The 5,273-nt window shown below is 47.6% G+C and overlaps 1 long non-coding RNA gene across 1 annotated transcript; it reads left to right on the top strand.

Annotated features, from left to right (window-relative positions):
* The first annotated feature begins 2,248 nt into the window (after positions 1 to 2,248).
* On the top strand, positions 2,249 to 4,122 carry LOC121148131. Its single transcript, XR_005882513.1, has 3 exons — positions 2,249 to 2,381; positions 3,198 to 3,249; positions 3,852 to 4,122. It is a non-coding gene; the product is annotated as an uncharacterized LOC121148131 (long non-coding RNA).
* The last annotated feature ends 1,151 nt before the right edge of the window (positions 4,123 to 5,273 follow it).

Here is a 5,273-nt window from a genome sequence, read left to right as displayed (position 1 = left end):
ACACCCAACCTTCAGTACCTTTTTTGTATTTTCCCTCCGGGGGCATTCTCTTGGGTGGGCGAGGCCTTTTTTTTCCACAACCTTTGAGAATTTAGGGACCAGAAGCTGAGCACTCTATAAAAGCACAGCCAAGCTGCCCCTGATGTGTTTGCCGCCCCTGCCCTGTCCTGCCCGCAGCAGCCTCTGAGTCTTTGCACCGCTGGCACCATGATCCGGGCCACCCTGATCCTCGCTGCCCTGTGTGGCTTGGCTGTGACTTTCCCAGCTCTGACCTCAGGTGAGAGGACTGCCGAGCAATAATCCTTCCGCGGTGTGTCTGTGTGCCTGACCCACTGTGCTAGGAGATGGGGCGGGGAGGGAGGAGAAGAAAGAGCAGGGGAGTAACAGCGAGATGGAGACACCTTTATCGAAGACATAAAAGGAGCCTTAGCAAAGTTGGGATGACTTGGTCTTAAGGTGAAGGTGTGTGGTTGAGTTTTGAGACCTTGGGTAATTGACTAGCTGAGCTGAGATTGGGATTGTGGGGTTTGAATCAGCCTCAGAGGCTGGGCAGACAGGAGAAGGCAAGGGAAAGAATGACTGAGGCTTTGCTGTGGGTCGTGTTCAGCATTGGCTGCTTCAAGTTCATTCAGGGAGGAAGTCTGAATACATTCTACTCACAGGCGAGGTTAGTGAATTCCAGGAAATCAGTGGGCCTGGAAGGGAAATGTGCAAGGGCAAGTGGTGTTGAGAAAGGAACGGAGTTAGGGTCCTGAGAGCCAGACAGCCAGGAGTCTTTCCCAGCCACTTCCCCCTGCCGCCCCACCCCCAAATTTCTTTGCCAGTTCTTCCTGAAGTCTAGCTGGATTTTCAGTGGGATGGCTGCTTGCTAGCTTGCCTCATAATTGCTGCTTTTCCTGCTGGGATCTTCCCAGCTCTTGCCCTGGTAGCTTTCGGTTTCTGCTCTGCAGGCTTTCAGCTTCTTTCTGATACGCACAATGATTACTTCACAGAGCCCAAGGACTCTGCCCTGGGGCGGCTGCAGTGGCTGCAGATCTGCGTTCACTGTGGCCGGAGGAGACTTGTCTGCTCAGCTGACTTCCACAGCCAGGGTCCCAGAAGGCTGGGTGCTGAGCTCTGTGCGCTCCTGTGAACTGCAGTTCCAGGCATGAGCCATTAGAGACAGCGGTGGGAGCAGCGCACATCCCAGCTGCCTCCATCCTTGCGTCTACTTCTTGGGAATGGCTGTGTGCCTGCGCCTGGACTCTTCCTGGGTTCTGCTGTAGGCTTCCAGGAGCCCGGAAGGATGCTCAAGGCCCGGCTGGGGATTGTTCTCCTGCTCCAGTCTGGCCAGTGCTCCTGTGCAGTCACAACATTCTAAAGCTTTCATGTAGTAGGGTGGGGGGGGGTCTCCCTTGAGCACATCCCTCGGTAGCTGCCGGCCCTGTGGCTTTCCAGCAGTGGGCAGAAGACACCTGCAGAGAGTACATTGGATTATCTCCCACTTGATGTTCTGTTTTTTTTTTCCCCAGAGGAGGATGCGGCTGGGATGGGCGGGGTGTGGAAATGGAAGAAGCTGTCTCACTGGAAAGTGCTTGAGCTGTTCCTCTCTTTTTGGCTCCTCTAGAATTTGTCACCGACATGCCAGAATGGTCTTCTGGTCTGGAGTTGACCACAGATCTTGAATTAACTTCAAATGTGGAGGTGGTCACAGACGAATCTTCCACTGCTGTGATGGACCCGACTGCAGACACGGGATCAGCATCAGCCGACTATCCTGAGAGCGCACACACTGCTGGTGAGTAGGGGTCTGACTTTGGAGGAGGCGTGTCAGGTGTTGCTGGGCTCCCCATCTTTTCCATTGCCATGGAAAGCCTGCTCCCCTCCTCCCAACCCCTATTGTATTGGAATCCCATGCTTGTTGTGACCACCCTCATCTTCCATGTTGGTTTGCTAGGATTCTCAGCTGCTGCTCCCGAGGGCTCAGGCACCGCCAGCATTGTGGAACTGGCTGCTGAGGCGGCAGGTAAAGGTTGTCTTCGCACAGCCGCACTGTGCCTCTCCTTGCTCCTGTCTCCCGGCAGAGGCATGCCCTGTGGTTTGGGATGGTTTTACCGCTCTGTTCTCTCAGGTGGAGGAGCCTTTTCCAAAAGTTCTTTGAAATTGGAGAGACTTTAAACATTTTCCCAGAGTCACCAGAAGGCTCTGTGGGAAACGGATGAGGGTGTGCCAGGCTGGCCCTCCTGGAAGCAGCTCCTGGGCTCCGCTTAAAGGGAAGGAGCTCATTGGTGTCTCCACGGGGGGACTGAGGGACTTGGTGACAAGAATAGGGCAGGTAACTTCCTTTTCTTTTCCAGATTATTACACCTTTCAGACGGGGAGCTTTGTGACTGAAGAATATGGTAAGTGTCAATATTTGGCTTTAGACTGAACAGGAGTGAAGGATTTAAAAACTGTAGGAATCAAATAGGCACTCTCTCTCTACCAGCTCCCTCTGGCAAAACCTTGATATGGCTTTCACTTTCCTTCCTGCCACTTAGAGAAGGGGGCCTAGGATTTCGAAGACTTCTAGCCGCATGAGCAATAGTTGGACAGATGCTGTGACCTTTTTACTGCAATTAAACATTAAGCCTAAACTAAATTATAAGCATTATAATCTAAATTATAAACTTAGAAATTAAATTATAAAATTATAAGCTTATAAGCTAAATTATAAGCATTCTGGTTATTTCTACAACTGCTTTCTAGAACTTCTAACTATGACAATTATCAACAAAACAAGAAATTTCCATTATAAGTAGCAAGAGAAAATCCAGGCAGTTTTAGCTTTTTAAGTTCAAACACTTACTCCCTTAATTCTGATGAGTTCAGTGAAGCAACAGGTGATGGCTTAGTTGAATCCTCTCTCTGGAAAAGAGAGAATGGTGACAGCATAGGAAGGCCTGTTTGGTTTGAATGCTGCTCTTGCGAACGTGTGAGTGGGAGTAAAACTGAAATCTTTAATCAGATTGTTTTCATGGAGTATATGTCATTCTATGTCCAAGATTGAATGTCAGCGCTGTCAGAGAGCCTGGGTGATTAGGACAAGCAGTGCTTTGGTCCCACAGGCTTCATGGAGTTCTATATGTAGGAACCCTACTTGAGGCTCTTTAACAGAATGCCTGACAGGTTGTGAGAATTTTTCATTTGGAAATGAATGTAACTCTTCTTCACTGCAGGCCAGAACTACAGCTCTGGAGAAAGCGAGTTCTTCTAAATGGAAACGTGCGGGTAGGTTTCTTCTCTCTTGTCCCTGGTGGCTTACTAGAGATTTTCATATCATTTCTGATGCTGGTTTAAACTCACTGCAAATGGATTCCACACTTAACACTTCCCAGGTGGTGCTGTCACCCATGGAATCTAGTGAGGAGGTTAGACAAAGCCCCTTGCGAGTTTTCTCTTCCCAGCCTAATTGACTGAATTTTCCATAACGCAAAAGGCATAGGATTAACCAGGCCTCCCCTTTGAGTTTTCCAAGATTCCTGTCTTTCTTTCCCTCTTGAATGTGGATCTCAGTCCAGTCTAAGGAATCTTAACCAAGGGTCTGAAAAGAATCTCAGATTTCTGATGCTGTGAGCCCACAATTCAGTTAAAAGCTCCGAAGCATTGGGGGCTCTGAATGAGGAGGGTGGGTTTTAAGTCTTTCCTTTAGCTTCCCTGGGAGAGCCTGCGGTGTGTAAAATTTCTCACCGAGGAAGGGAAGCTGGCTTAACAATCAATCCCCAAAACGATGTATTGCAACAACTGTAATTGAGAAAAGATGGCGCTGATCTTTTGAGTACGGATTTCTCTTGTTTCTCTTGGTAATGCTTCTGTTTTTTCTTTTTGTTTAGAAAATGAATTGATTGCTTCATGAGCTGCTAACCCCACTCTTCTTGCAGCATTTTCTAAGACGATTCTGAACTGCAGAACAAGCCTAGCAGTGACAGAGGGGAGATGGCACAAGTGTGGGATTCTGGCAACTCTGAGGTGTGCCCTGTTGAGAGGAAGCAGCAAAACACTGATCCTGGGTGGGCGGTGGGATTCTGTGGGCATGGGGAAGGAGCGTTTTGTAGTTGTGTACCATCTAATGTGGGTTCAATAAATGTTAATTTGAGTTTGAGAGTGTTTATTTATTTTTTTTTAATTTTAACTTTAGATGGTGCTTACATAATTGATCAGGGTGTCAGGGTGGGAAAGATCGAGGGTCAGGTCAAGGAGAAGTGGATGTGATCATTGTTTCCAAGTTCTCCATTTCTTTTTCCTGTATCTGGGGGGAGGGGGGATGGAAGAGACCAGGGCCAAAGCCACACTGAGCCTCCCAACCAGCCCAGCAACCAGGGATGAGGAATGGCCACTCAATAGCAACCCAGGGTCCAGGTGTGGTGTGTGCTCTGTCTAGGTGCTTTCAATAGTTCCAAAATGTTGTCGATCTCACTAATCAAAAGATGAAAGAACATTTTTAATGTCTATCGACTGAAACCGTCTACCTTAGAATCTCCATTTGCCCAGATATTAGCTGTCATATTTGGGCTGGGTAGTTGTTCAATCTGTTTTGCTCTCTTTAATCAGCTATGGTAACAGATGTCTTCTACAGACCACAGTGGACTGCCATATCCTCTCTGTGGGTGTGTGAAGGGAATGAACAAGATGTTAGCAAGGTAGAGGTTTGGCTGACTAATTGTCTTTGCTGGAAAGACCTAGTGTCACCCCTTCCTACCAAGTGCTTGATTGGAGTCCCAAGTCCTTCAATTAGGATTCAATTTCCTGTTATTAAAAATCTTGGGGGGGGTCGTCTTTTAAAATTCAATGACCTGGTTCCCTGCCTCCAATGTGAGAACATCGCTGGAGTTCCAGACACCCAGTCTTGGTTTGGATAGAGATTGCTATTTGTGATTGTCTGGGGAATGAGCTAGCAGATGGAAGGTCTCCATCACTTTTTGTCCATCAAATAAAATGTAAAGAAATAAGACAGAAAATGTAGAAGAATGATCTGTTCTGGGAGAGAGAAATGGGGTAAGGTAGATCATAGGATGATGAGGTCTAGACCCACACTGATGGTGCAGGACTCAGGATCCACTATTATAAGGGTTTCCTAAGTTTGGCACCTTCCACATTAACACTATTGTCCTTTTTGCTTCCTTAAAATTACTAGCATATGAAAATGCTGAGAGAATTCTCTTGTAAACTGTGGAATGCAGGGCCAGGGAGAAACGATGCAGCTGTTTCACTCAATTTGATTTCACAAAGGAGCAGGTCAGCTTGTTGGCCACATC

Source organism: Ochotona curzoniae, unplaced genomic scaffold, assembly GCF_017591425.1.
Source record: "Ochotona curzoniae isolate NIBS_2020 unplaced genomic scaffold, NIBS_Ocur_1.0 contig_1482, whole genome shotgun sequence".
Classification (NCBI taxonomy): Eukaryota; Metazoa; Chordata; class Mammalia; order Lagomorpha; family Ochotonidae; genus Ochotona; species Ochotona curzoniae.
This window is presented reverse-complemented; position numbering and strand designations above follow the sequence as displayed.